Below are 15,372 nucleotides of genomic sequence, written 5' to 3' on the forward strand. Positions count from 1 at the left end.
CTTGTTAGTTTTTCCAGGTCGATGTGTTCGGTCAGCAATTGTGGGTGCCCTGCGGAAAAGTTACGATATTTGCACACATAAGGATACAGCGAACACACGTTCAAGTATTTGATATCTTCTCTTTTCTCTTCGTCAGCGTGGTACAGCAAACAGGTGCCATTTGTCCGTCTTCCGTACAAACTGTCCATTGGGTTCAGTGGGTCCATCAGCTTGTAACTTTCCACGATGCGTTTAAACACGGGATCGGTTTTCAAACGAGATCGCACTCGTGTTCCCACATGTCCACCACTTGTTATCCTTGCTGTTCTAACTTCAAGCGCCGCTGACAAGTTGCCTGGTATAAGTCTTCCATAGTCCGTTGTAACAACTGATTTTAGTGTCACGTTGAGGGTAGCAGGGGAGACATCCGTGAAAAAAGCATCCGTCAAACTCATACACGATCTTTGGGTTTTCTACGTCCCCACGATCCACCGAATCAGTTCCGATGGTCGTTTTGCCTCCCCCGTTTCGGGCATGTTGAATCCATTTGTCTTCCTTGTCGCACATGTAATGTAGCCATCGTAGGGCTTTGACCAAGTATTGACGTTTGACAAAGTTGGTGATTTGAGGGCTTATGACAGCCAGTGTGCTTTCTGGCATGAATCGTTGTCGGTACACTAAAGAACACGCTTTGGCAATGGTGCAGGCTTCATTCAAGGGATCGACCCCTCCGTGTTTCATGAACAGTTCTCGAAATTGTCCAGAGGAACGCCATAAAATGTCCATGTCGGATGGACAATACTTTAACATTTACTCCTGAAAGTCGAAAGGGTCCGAGGTGTTAGTCTGGTACCAAGTGTAGAAAGCTTCTCGTTCTTCGGTATGCATGTAGTCGTGGTCGTAGTCGTGAGTCTCAGGCAAATAAGGAAGAACGGCATATTGGTTGGCTTCGGTATTGAAAAAGTGCGGAAAATGGCCTTTGGCCATTTCTGTCATTCCTAACGTTTTAGGGATTCGGATCAAAGGCGTGGCCAAGTAACTCGTCGAATCTTTAAACTGTACTTGTTCCACTTGCATGGAATTAATTTTGGCTCCGTTCAAAATCACTTACCGATGTTCGGTACTTTGCTCCGCATAGTATCTCAAAATAAACTGTCCATCGTATTCCGAGAAATTGTGAACCATCACCGTGGCATGGCGATGGCAATCTCCGTAACGTTCTACTGATGGTATGGTATTATGAGGTGCCTTCTTACGAGGTGTCAGCTTTAAGGTTGCGCTCTACAGTTTCGTATTTTGCATAGGGTTAGGATTTTAAAGAAAAAGAAGTTCCCCGGCTTTCCTCACTGGTTATACTGGCTATTTAAAAAGGCCTTGTATATCTTAGATATAATTCAAAGAACCTTTAATTCCCTTTATTTTGGTATATGATTGATGATTGCAATATGGGTTATAGAGTATACAGCTTGGCCTTACTCCAGATATGCACCTTTCAAAAAAGTGATAGCTCCACTTGGTCATTTTCACTTCCTCAACTTCAGAGATAAATTGTATAAAAAGAGCCGATAATTTTTTTTTACATTTTATATATTTGGTAATTCATTAATTGCCCTTTCAGAAGCTGGTATTGTTTAGTCTGGCAAAATTCATTTTCCCTTTTATAATAGCTGCTTCGGATAGTGTACTTTAGACAAATTCAGGCTGATTTTTTAGCACAAGGGAGCAGTCATTTTAGTTAGCAGTGTGTTTAAATCATGTACAATTTCCAAAAGTACAATATCATCCACATTACATTAATGTAGCATAGATGTATGCCACCATTCGCTCTATTGTGCATGTTTTAAATGTAAACAGCTTCACCTTACTTACGTCACTGTCTCAAAAGTACATAATAACTGGTGAGCACCCCCTATTTGGCTATCGTTATCTAGAGGGTGATCGGGCTTGGTACTGTTGTTGCCCGGATATAGTAAATAGTAAAATAAAGTATGAATCTTGCAGTTGGAATAAATAGAGATCTGAGCAGATATATAGAACAGAATAACACGAACCCCATACGTGGAAAAGCAAAACATTTAATCGATGACTTAAACAACTGGGATAATACATTATATTAGGAAGATACACTTTTTTTTAAATAAATGTCACTGCATTTCAACACAAATTTATCTATCTAAATAGCCGATCTGTTTAAATGATAGAATTAGTTCATCATATAATCGAATGTAAACTCAAAGTCATTGCCTTGTACAATTGCATAGCCTGCTTATTCCGGTCCTCTCCGACTTCACTAAGGTGGTACCTCCAGGTCCTTTCGCTTTTCCCTTTTTAGACCTCCCTACTGTGTCGCCTCTTTTCGGCCCTCAAACTTTGTGTGGGTAGGGGGATACATATGTAGGTAAATACTTGAATAAGCAATACGTAGACACGTCAGTGGATACGTCTTTGGAGCTATTTCCCCTTGTGCTTTTAAGCTTTGTTCACTTCTACCGCCAAAAGTGTGTCCGTTGACTTCCCAGACATCTGTTCCCTTTGACCAATGTTTTACGAAAGAATTTTCTTCCAAATTCAGTCTCGGAGTCCCTTATATTTTCACTTTTGCAGGAAAATTGCAGATTTACTAGATTTCTTTCTATGAGGGCAATTTTAACCCAAAGAAATGTTCGTGTGGGATCAACTACTCTTATTTAGCGTAACCAATAAGGATCAAATATATTCATCGCCTTTTATAACTAGGTGCCAAAATAGCTTTCATCATGACTTATAGAATTCCAAACAACAGATCTGGAACATTTCAAATCTGACAGTTCCGATATAAAATCGAAGGTACCGTTTACCTTTTGAAGTCGTCTAACGGTTATGTAAACGAAGGCTTAATTAAGAATCACTTCCTTTCCCGACACAGACATTAGAAATCATTGCAGTGTAGCGATTTAGCAAGCAACTGTCCCCGTAAATCAAAATATTTGTTATCTGGCCCAACTGAATGTGAACGTTATAGATCGACATAAATTTGCTTCCTTATATCTTGGCTCCACGTCTCGTCGATGAGGTCTAAGATCTATCGGGCAAAATCGGCAAGTGTGTTAGGTCCCCGAAAGATTTTTTCACGTCCTCCAGGAATCTTGCTGCAGTGAGGGCAATGATTAAAGATAGGCTCTTGGATGCACTTCTCGCACGCTCGATGAGCCACTAAGAAATTTAGAATGTGAATGCCGCTCTCTTGCATGCATCCGATATCGAAAAAAAAGATGAAATTGCCTTTCTTTTGGTGGTAATCTTCCGTATTGTTTAGAATGGCATTTTTAATGCATTATTTGTGTTCCAAGTTCAAGATTTGGCGACAAATATGACATCGTTTCTTTCCTTCACGTACGTGTAACTTGGCAATATTGGTATGTATGCCTTGTCCACAAGTAGGGCACAATCTCAGGAGTTGGCAAGCACTTTTCGTCAGGGAACATTGCGTCTTTAGACGCTGTTGTTAACAGGCAGGGCTGACAAAAGTGCGCTGACAATCAGGGCAATGCACTCGTTCTTGTCCTTCGTCAAAACAGGATTTAGTGGCCAAACATGCCTCACATTTCGATTCACACTGCTCGCGTTGCTCTCGATTGTTATACCCATAATCACATTTCTCACAATAATAACTGTAACTCATGAATGTGGCGATACTGGCGATGGTATCAACATTTTCATCGTGATAATAGACGTGAATGTATTTTCCGTCTGTGAAATATTAGCCTAAAAACAACAAAGGTCCGCGCACTTCTTAAGGGTGCACATTTAAGGTGTAGCGTGGAGTCAGGACGTCTTGTAATGTTTGCATTTAAGGAATGCCACAGGGTGTGTCTTTAGATAACCCCGCTTGCTGTAAAGGAGTTCTGCTTCTTTTCGTTGTTTGGTTCGGTTTGATTTTTGAATAGTTCGCCAAGCTTTTTTACATTCTACCGTGTCGTTCTTTTCGGCAAACGTTCGTCCCACCACGATGACACGGGCTTAACACATCATGTCTTGAGGGATGTTAATTCGGATGAGACCTATGTTGGTGCTGCAAAGTTCGTCCACCAATGGCATCTTTTTACGTACTGTCCCTTGAGGAAAAGACCCGAGGGTCACGAACAGTGTCGCTTTTCCATCGGTGATGTGAAACTTGTGCCTGGATTGTTGCACGTTTTGAATCTTATCGATGACTTGGAAGGTGTCAGTTCTGATGGGCTGCTAAACTCCATCCAAACGGGGTACTTCAAACCGTCGTGATGAATGCAATGTCTCAAGCAATCGTCTTCTTTGGCTTCACATTGCCGTTTTAGTGTGGTTAACAGAGAACCCCTCATCTCTGTAATGAACCCCGCTGCTTTCTCCAGTGGTACGTTGGATTTGAAATATTTAAACTTCTGCTGTACCGGTAAGCCGTGGTTTTATATTTTTTTGAGGAGTGCTTTTCCGTCTCTCGAATGTGGTAGTACTTTTCAGGTTTTAGTGTGGTGGTGGTCTTTTCTTGGGTGCAGACTATCTCGGCCTGGATTCTGGCTCACCCATGTCATCTTCAAGATCGCTCGCATGAACTTGTGCCAAGACTTCAGCTACTGTGCGAAGCGATAAATCACGTTTCTGCCTCTTACATTCTTCTCCTCTCACAACGAATTGATGCGATCGTTTCATCTTGACTGCAAAAAGTAAAATGACTACATTTTAAACATCATGGTCCTCTATATCAATGTCAGTCCAGTGTCTTCTCTATATAAAGGGTCAGTGTCTTCCCTTCCAGTATTCATTTCACTCTCAAACCGACCAGTACGATGGAAGAGCCCACACAGATCCAACTTCTGATCAGAGCTTTACGAGGTGTCGTAAAAAAAGATTTCTTTCGACAAGCTGACGGACTACTCTCCCTCCTTTCTAGATAGAAGTCAAGTTACTTGCTATACCTGTAATAAGAAAGGGCATTGGGCTTCATGGTGTCCAGGATGTCACAAAAGCAAGACAGATATCAGAAGAGCCAAAGTTATGATATGTTATCATTGTCAAGAGACAGAACATTGGTCTCCAGAATGCTCTAAAGCCAACAGGAGCAAGAGGAAGAGAGGGGTTCAAATCAAGAGGAAGAAGATGTAACCTTCCACCAAAAGGAAGAACCCAGACACCTCAAGAAAGAGAAAAAAGAGAAGAAAAGAAGACGAGTAGAAAGTGAATAAGGAAAGGAGAGGAAACAAGTAAACGTGAAGATTTATTTTTAAAAATAGAGTGAACAAAGACAAAAATGTCTGTGAACCTTTTAAGTGTTGTGTTGTGAATTGGATTGTAAAATCTTTAACAGAATAAACCAGGCAGAAAAGGTAAGTGTCCCTTGGTTTTGATTTTTTAGAATAAGGACCTACACTCACGTACTCACTCACACACGTACATCATGGGCAAAAAAAGGGATTTTGAGTTTAAAAACTGATGTTGGCAAAATCAATGATATCTATTTTCGTGAGAGGTGGGTGGCCCTGAAAAGGACCGTTGGGTGTTTGTGTTTTAAAAAAACAAACACAGGACAGGGACTTAATCAGCTTTAACTTCCTTAAGCCTTTTCCAAGGTCAAGGTCTACTTCTGGACTTGCTTTTGTCAATGATTAAGTAGCAATCACTAGTTTGGGTATCTCAGGCGTAGCAGGCGTTTTGTAGGGGTTCGACTGTTTGGCCCGAGAAGGTCTTTTTCTCTTGCGTCGCATTAAAGGAGTCTGATACATTACTTTCAGACTCCTTGACTCTGACACAATGTCTAAGAGTACCATCACCGTTTGACTTTCACTGTCTTCCTTCACCCCTACACCTTGTTTCTTCTCTGCTGCTTCTTCTTTCTTCCGTTTCCTTCTTCTTGCTTCTTCATCTTCTTCTTGCTGTTGCTGTTGAAGGAGAAAAGCTTGTTCTGTTTTTTCTGCTGTTGTAAAAATGACTCCAATTCTTCTATCTGTCTCTGTTTACAATCCTCGACGTGTGATAAAGAATAAGATGGCGAAGGGGCTGGTACCGGAACAAATTCTTGCGAAGAAGACAGAAAATCGACTAAATCCCAATTAAAATATACCTCATCTGGTAGAAGGACTGTGTTGACTTTTGTGGGCGCTGCTATACCATCGCTTCTCGTCTCCAAGGCCAGTGCACCCCAACTCATCGTCTTCTTAGCTTCCGTCATGTTGGAAAACTCTGTCGCATTGATTCACTGCGCACATACGCTAACGCACCTATATAGGAAATGTGATGTCACAGGCAGCTCTTTTCGGATTGGAAGACAGATTCTATAATGTGACTGAATTTTGTAACGCGTGTCAGGATTGGTGACAAAACTCAATCCGTTTCGATCCGCTATTCCACTATAAATAACTCCGTTCACTTCATTCCCTGCACCTGTTCTCGTCAGGAGATGTGGACAAACGTAGTATCTTCTACCCTCGTATCGTCGATTCTTTTCCGCACGGACTTAACCATGTATGTGAAATCATCATAGACAATTATCCTGATCACCGATGCGAGCGTTTGGAAAAGACGAATCTATGTGGAGAGACAAAGCTGTCTGAAGAGTTGTTGTTATAAGGTTTAACGCCATTTTTCAGCACACGATAGGCTATATATGACGGTCAGTATTAATGGTGGAGGAAGAACCCGGGAAAACCCCGGAAAGAACCAACGACACTCGAGAAGCTACTGGCAAGCTTTTTCACATACTCACATTGGCCGAATCCGAGACTCGAACCTACGCAGACAGAGGTGAGATGGCAGTGATCCGTAACGGAGACCGCTTTAGACCACTCGGCCACTCGGGGCCCCCAGTCTGAAGATAGTCCCCATCTACTGCCCAGAAGTCAGAAAATGTTTGAGGAAGAGAAGAAGACCTATGCGATGCCCTCTATGTTGACGAAACGGTATTAACAAAAAACCAAAGGTCCTTTTCAGGGCCACTCATATGCCTCGAAATATGTGCATTCTTGCCTAAAACAAAATTGTTTAGTCGGTTGTATAGTTGCTTGTTCATCCATCTATGTCTGTATGTTGTGTGTTATACTTGTATTTGTCCCGCCAGTCCCGTTCCCGCCAAGCGTTCTATGTTTTTTCCCGCTGTGTGATCTGACTGAGTTCAGCCCATTGCTACATTGTTAGGAATCTTCAGTACTGTGGCGTCACTTTACCTGTTCCATTCCTACTGTCCCTATACAACTTCAATTTCTCTTGTCCGTATACAATCCCAATATCCCCCATGTTCAATTCCAATTGTCCATAAAAGTGCCCAGCTGCGGGTGGGGGGAGGGGTCTGAAATACTTTGTCCGTAATCGTGCTCACGACCTTTTTAATTGTTATTTCCATTGCCCGTAAACAGCCCCCTATTACTTTTCACATAATATCCGGTGTTATGTGGTGGTTGAATATATATATATATATATATATATATATATATATATATATATATATATATATATATATATATATATATATATATATATATATATATATATATATATATAACGTACTCCGTTTCCTTGACTGACGAACTTTCTACAAAGTAATTTTAAATCTCAGATCATACCAAGCCATAAGAGGCAGAAACGATACGGTGTTGGGGCGCCAGAACCACTGGCCTTCATCGTCGCCCGGGCGCCATTTATTATTGGTACGCCACTGACAAGAAGCTATTTTTGAAATAAACTAAACTCTGCTACTACCCATACAACTACTCTCCTGATGTAAATGGAGCTCTATTACTACCCCGTAGAGCTATCGTCTTGGAATAACCTGAACTTTACTATTTACCCGCACAACTACACTCTTGAGATGACCTATCTTCGCTTGCCAAGGTTCTGATAACCCTATCTAGACAGGGTTATCGGAACCATGGCTAGCAAAGATGGTAAATAGGGTTATCAGAAACTTAGTTAGCGAAGATGGATATGACCTGAACTGTAGCATTACCTCTATTACTAATCTGTACAACAACTTTCTTGGAATAACTTATACTCTATTATTAATCCATACAACTCTCTCTCTCTCTCTCTCTCTCTTAAATTTAGTTTAACTCTAGCATGGACTTTATTAGTACCCTGTACAACTACCTTCTTAGAACAACCTGAACTTTAGCATGAACTCTATTAGTACCCTGTACAACTACTTTCTTAGAACAACCTGAACTTTAGCATGAACTCTATTAGTACCCTGTACAACTACTTTCTTAGAACAACCTGAACTTTAGCATGAACTCTATTAGTACCCTGTACAACTACTTTCTTAGAACAACCTGAACTTTAGCATGAAATATATTAGTACCCTGTACAACTACTTTCTTAAAACAACATGAAGGGAGCCCCGAGTGGCCGAGTGGTCTAAAACGCTCACCGTTCCGGATCACTGCCATCTCACATCTGTCTGTGTGGGTTCGAGTCCAAGGGTCGGCTAGCGTGGGTACGTGGGAAAGCCTGCCAGTAGCTCCTCGTGGGTCGGTGGTTCTTCCCTGGGTTTTCCAGGGTTCTTCCTCCACCAGTTATACTGGCCGCCATGTATAGCCTATCTTGTGCTGAAAAATTGCGTTAAACCCTAGAACAACAACAACAACAAAACAACATGAACTCTAGCATGAAAGCTGTTAGCAACCTGTACTGTATAATTAACCATTACAACTCGATCGATTATGGAACAACCAAAATCTATTACTACCCCGTACAAATGCTCTCTTGAACGTTTTAAATGTTCTTATTCCTGTGTACCTTCATCATTCATTCATGTAGTTGGACTTTATTGTATGTTATATTTTAATAAATCTCAGGGGTTTTTTTATTCAGTTTTTATCATTCATTTAAAAAAGTTTAAAATTCAAGAATAAAATATTCACAGACACAATCAGAAGCAGAGAAACAACTTACAATTCGATCGATTGATTTTGTACCCAAATAAAATTGTTAATGATATTTAACTGTATCCCTTGATGCATAAATGAAAAACAAACAAATTGGAAATATCTGCAAATCTTGCTGTTATATATCGAAACAACACTTCAAAAACAAAAACAAAAAAACATGTATTATTTGTGTCAACGATACTGCTTAATTGTCTGAACGACTTTGTGAATAAGAAAACTCCATTATCAGTTCAAATAATCCAAGTGAAATAAATGTGAAAAAGAAAACAAAAAAGCCGTAGCAAAGTTGACAACCAGCGAGGTCATTTTCGCGGTATACATACGTCGCCAATAACTAGCATATACACTGTCGACAGCCACGTGCCTGGTTAATGTCCTTGTTGACACCCTCATTTACATATCTAAAGCCAGACTATAAGGCGTTGGCCTGGTTGCAAAGAGCTGTGCTAAATATATATATTTACTTGACGGACACAATGACGGTACATGTTCTGATGGCCTTTGGGATTCCCGGTCCATTTATTTTTAGTAGCCTATCAAATAAAGCGTTGCATTTCTTTCTGGGGAAACTTATCATCTGCAAGAATATGTTCCGAATGATGTTTGTAGGCTAGAGAGACATGCAAGGAAGAGACATTACGGATACAGTCAAGATACGATAATTAAATAGTGGGGTGGGGTGCTTGCTGTATAGCATTCATATAACAGTTTTTCATAGCTACTAGATATATGCATACTATCACACGTGTCAGCCACTATTTTATTTTACAGAGAGTCAAATAAATGATATGAATGCTTATAGTTTGAAATAACATGAGGATTATGCATGCGCAGTGGTTGGGAAAGGCTATAATCTTCCTTACCCTTACCTGATCTTACTCTGCATTTCAAAAGTCTTCTTTCTTTACAACGTTGCTAAAAATGCTGTTGTTGTATTTATTGAGGATTGTGACTTGATTTGCCTGAGTGTCTGGAATTCAATATGAAGTCAACATGGAGAAATGTGAGCTGTTTGCAAGGAAGGCCGCTATCCAGCTCAAGGCACTGTGACTAATGCCTACGAAAACATCATGTTACTAAAAAGTAGACACAAACAGGCCAAGTCGTGTCACTGTCAATCGTTTGATTAAAGAGGTGCCGAGGGCCTACAAGGACCTTTATCCGACCCTGCTAGACTTAATCCTTGGCAGTAGACATTTAAGAGATCATTTTGATGTCTACATGTTAGCCGCGACCAGGGCCGGAAAAGGTCAAGTGTTGGGCGAGGGGTCCACGTTTTCAAAAGGGCCCAGACTTTCCTCTTCAGGACATCAGAACAATGGTCTGTTTCTATTTACTCAAAGTGTCCATAATACCAAAGAAACGTGCGCGATAAAAAAAAATGGTCAAATTTCAAGTGATATGTGACTCTGTGTGGCGCTCAGCTTTATGATGTTATTATTAGGACTGGTTGGCTTGGTGTCAGGATAATGTGACTGGCCGGGGCATGCTGCTACAAGTCTGCGGCATGAGACCCATTCTTTCACATTGTGTGGCCATGTAGGCAGTCCTTTTGGTAATAAACATTTTAATTAATATCCATAATTAGTTACGGTGATCTTTCTTTGCTCATGAGGTGCATTTTTATCTAAGTTGTTCCCCAGCCAAAAAAGGTTGAATGCCATTGAGATACATCATAGACGAAAAATAATTGTCCAAATTGTACACCTGACGGACAAACCGATGGATAGGCGGACAAATAAAAGATCGTTTATGTTAGTTCCGTGCTGGTGAAAATAGTGACAAATATCTCATTTGTGATAATTCGATATGCACAGGAAAACAGTAATATCACATGTGACGTCATGCAACGAAGATTTCATTTAATCTCTTAAAACAGGTAACTTTTTAAAAATAGCTCTCTGATCCTTTGTTTCCATGGCGCGAACTAAATTTAGTGCAACACTGATTAGCCCCAAAACATCACGAGACATTCATGTGATCATTAAACCTATAAAACATATTGATCAAGTACATGATGTTTAAATAATTGCTCCTTCTAAACTGGTGGACGGGAGCGATTAAAGGGCAAACTAGAGATTTCCCTATTTACTTTTCATTAACAAGGTTTGTCAGTATGCCTGTCTGTTACAATACTTTTGATCATATTTAACACAGAGGTATACTATCTCTTGTACATCTCATTAAAATTTATAAGAAAGAGATGTATTACTCGCAAAGCTAATGGAAATCGTGCAAATATATCGTTATAAAATGTTGTCGTTGAAACATGATCTAGTATATATTGTTTCAATAATTGATCTTTGTATGATATATGTAGACATGTACGACGAGGGGCGAACTATAACTTTGTCAAGAGAATCAAGAACTCTCTCTCTCTCTCTCTCTCTCTCTCTGAGGTGGGCCCAAAGTGGTCTAAAGCGTTCTCCGTTACGGATCTCTGTCTGCGTGGGTTCGAGTTTCGGATTCAGCCTATGTGGATATGTGAGAAAGCTTGCCAGTAGCTTCTCGTGGGTCGGTGGTTCTTTATGGGGGTTTTCCTGGGTTCTTCCTCCACCATTAATACTGGCCGCCATGTATAGCCTATCGTGTGCTGACAAATGGCGTTAAACCCAACAACAACAACACCAATCTCTCTCTCTCTCTCTCTCTCTCTCTCTCTGAAATTTACCAGTTCTGAAAACTAATATCATTTCTGTATATCTTTGTTCTAAACTCTTTATTATTGTCGCCGACTGAACATTTTGTCCATGTACCTGTCTGTGACAAGGCTTTAGGTAACGTACGTGTCTGCAATAAGGCTTTTGTCAATGTACCTATCTGTAATAACGCTTTTATTAACGTATCAATATGTAATAAGGTTTATGTCATTGTTCCTGTCTGTGACAGGGCTTTTGTTGTTGTTGTTGTTGTTATAGGGTTTAACGCCCTTTTTTCAGCACAAGATAGGCTATACATGGCAGCCAGTATTAATGGTGGAGGAAGAACCCGGGAAAACCCCAGAAAGAAACACCGACCCACGAGAAGCTACCAGCAAGCTTTCTCACATATCCACAGCCCGAGACTCGAACCCACGCAGACAGAGGTGAGATGGCAGTGATCCGTGACGGAGAGCGCTTTAGACCACTCGGCCACTCGGGGCCCCCGGGCTTTTGTTAATGTAGCCTATTACAAGGCTTTAGTTAAAGTACGTAACTGTAATAAGGCTTTTGGCAATGTCCCAATCACTAACAAGGCTTTTGTTAATGTATCTATCTGCAACAAGGCGTTTGTATATATACCTGTATGTAGCAAGGTTTTACTTTTGATAGAGGTATTAAATAGCGTAACAGAGAAAATTATTATTTTCAAAACCATAGGAAAGTTTGAAAATATACCATTTAAATAGTCTGTAATTAGAAATGGAATCTGATAGATTTGCAGTCCAGTTTTCATCTATTTTTAAAAAAATCTTTGTAGTTTTATGTATTTTAATCACTGTCCAATCTTTTGAGGTTCGTTTATTTAATGGCTATGTTAAGCAAAATCATCGTGAAATAGTTGGATCTTAACCGTGAATAATGGATGATAAAAAGTAACACAATAAAGTTCAAAATTACGATTATTAGAGTACAAATAAAAACATCAAATTAACCATGTAGCCTTGGTCATGTCCTTTCCGTAATTAGCCTTGTAGCCTTGGTCATGTCCTTGCGGTAATTGGCCTTGTAGCCCTGGTCACGTTCTTTCGGTACTTGGCCTCGTAGCCCTAGTCATGTCCCTTCTGTAATTGGCCTTGTAGCCTTGTTCGTGTTCTTTCTATAATTGGTCCACAGTGAAATTTTGTATCCCCAACCTTTCTTATAGCTTCTGTTTGATGTGTTGAAATTTGAAGTATATTCCAGCGATGGTTTTCAGACGTATCGTTCAGTCGGATGGAAACAAACTGATCGTCATTTCACCGAGTTATGCCTCCGCAACTGTCTATTTAGGGATGTCGGTGTCCATGGACATGACCCTCTGAAACTGAAACAATGTTACTCCACGCAAAAATACACATATGCACAAATTCTTAAGGCAAAAGATTTTCTCGTATCGCCAGCAAGGGTAACAAAACGTTCGGGTTGAAACTGATTTCCCTAGCCGAAAACATTGGTGAATTGTTACAATAGCAATAGTAATACGATAAATCTGGAATGGGTAACTTAGCACATGCAAATTATTGTATTGTTCAACCTCAGAGTTTCGAAGATGACCATGTTTTACTAACTTGTTTGGCGTCTTTGAGTACCTGAATGGTTGATCAAGCCAATTTATGATCTGAACTGACGGTGGCACGCTTGACAAGAGATGCTGCTTGGGTTCGTTTCACCTATACAGCACGTGCTGCAGTTGTGAGATTTCCGCTGGTAGCGCTTCGGTACTGCCTTTGCAGTTCTCTTCCATTCAAAGTCTGCAGCTCCTGATGGATAGGACTCCACCATGTGAGGAGATCATGTATGCGATCTTGCTAAGATCCAAGTGCAGTACTGAGTTGTTTCATCGATGACTTGAATGAATCTTTGAATCGTTTCTTCTGACAACTCCGAGATCGCGTCCCTCCTACAGAAGATCATATTTAGTAGTCGATCGTTTGACATCATGGTGATGTCGTCTGCTCATTACACTTTTGACTTCATCAGCAGATTGTGGATGCTTCGATTGCCTACCCTGTGATTACCTCAGTGTCTGGGACCAGGTCCTGCTGCCATCTATTCCTCGTCATTTTTTTCTTCAGGCAAACCATGTGAAAATAATTCAGTTTATTGGCATATAGTCTGTACATCGTCCAGAGATTGCAACCATACAGTAGAATTGGCAGCACAATAGCTTTGAAGACTTTAATTTGTTTTGTAGAATGATGGCTCGTCTATGCATATACACGTAGCCTGATAAATGTCACACTTGCTGTAGCAATTCTGGCGTTGGTTTCGTCATTTTATGTGGACCGCACGTGATAGTGTGCTGTTGAGATAGGTGAATTTGTCTACTGCTACGAGGGTTTTGCTGTTTACTATGATGGTACGCTGATGCATCTCCTCTGTTTTCTTGACATCGATCGCGAAAACAGACTTGTTTGAAGCTGACGAGAAATGATCCATACTGTGTTGCATGTCAGACTCAAAGTTGGCATTCAGGGAACAATCATCAGCAGAGAAGAACACAACTTCCTAAGACTTTGTCTTCACCTTTGTCTCTCATACTGAAGAGCTTCCTGTGTCACAGTTCTGAATGTATGAGTAAGCATTCTAAAGAACGTCATACGGAAGAGGGATGGCACCAACACAAAGTTCTTCCTGAGTCCATTTGTGACTGGGAATGGTTGAAATGATTTGCTGTATTCCACGACTCGAGCGTTCATGCCATCATTGGATCTGCCGAACAATCATGATGAGGAAAAACATAAAATAAATCTGTGAAATTAACATATAATATTCGACTGAACAATATAACGGAGTACGCTTGTACATTTTGAAAGTCATCCAAGAAAATCTGTATAACTTTTTTCCACTGATTTTGCAATTTTCAAGACCCCCAAACTTCGCAGTTAACATTTATTCTCGATTTATTGTCGTTATTATTATTGTATCATCGCACGCAAGAGGTCTAATACCGGAGGAATCCAAACACCTGTGTGAACGTGACTTGACATTTTCAACTACTTTTTAGAGCATCAACTATCCTAATGTAGATACATCACAAATCTAATTTCACATGGGGGGGGGGGCTTGTTTCACATTTGGATGATTTACTAGTAAGCCTTTCCAAGACGAATAGTATAGTACCTTATGGGACACAATATAAAACACAACCCAAACACCTAATACAAAAAAATTATTCCTGTCTTAAATTACATACGATAAGGGCATTTACTGTAACGATCTAGATAATTACCTATTTTAAGAAACTTCAGAGGATCGATTGTACGAACCTAATCCAGACTATACATACCTAATCCAAATTGTACAAACCTCATCCAGATTGTACAAACCTAATCCAGATTGTACGAATCTAATATATTATATCGTAAAGACTGGTGAATACTGTGATTTATGACATCTGCTCCTAAAAAATGGCTAATTACTCGGGCTGAAAAATATTTTCCCAACACCTACTCCCAAATATCAACAAATAATCACTAAAATCTAGTAACGCTATAAATGGAGACATAAATAGAAATAACACATAAGCTATAAACGGAGACGTAAATAGAAATAACACATAAGCTATAAATGGAGACGTAAATATAATAACACATAAGCTATAAACGGATACGTAAATAGAAATAACACATAAGCTATAAACGGAGACGTAAACAGAAATAACACATAAGCTATAAACGGAGACGTAAATAGAAATAACATATAAGCTATAAACGGATACGTAAATAGAAATAACACATAAGCTATAAACGGAGACGTAAATAGAATAACACATAAGCTATAAACGGAGACGTAAATAGAAATAACACATAAGCTATAAA

The sequence above is a fragment of the Sinohyriopsis cumingii genome, chromosome 19, assembly GCF_028554795.1.
Source record: "Sinohyriopsis cumingii isolate HCF-2022 chromosome 19, ASM2855479v2, whole genome shotgun sequence".
NCBI lineage: Eukaryota > Metazoa > Mollusca > Bivalvia > Unionida > Unionidae > Sinohyriopsis > Sinohyriopsis cumingii.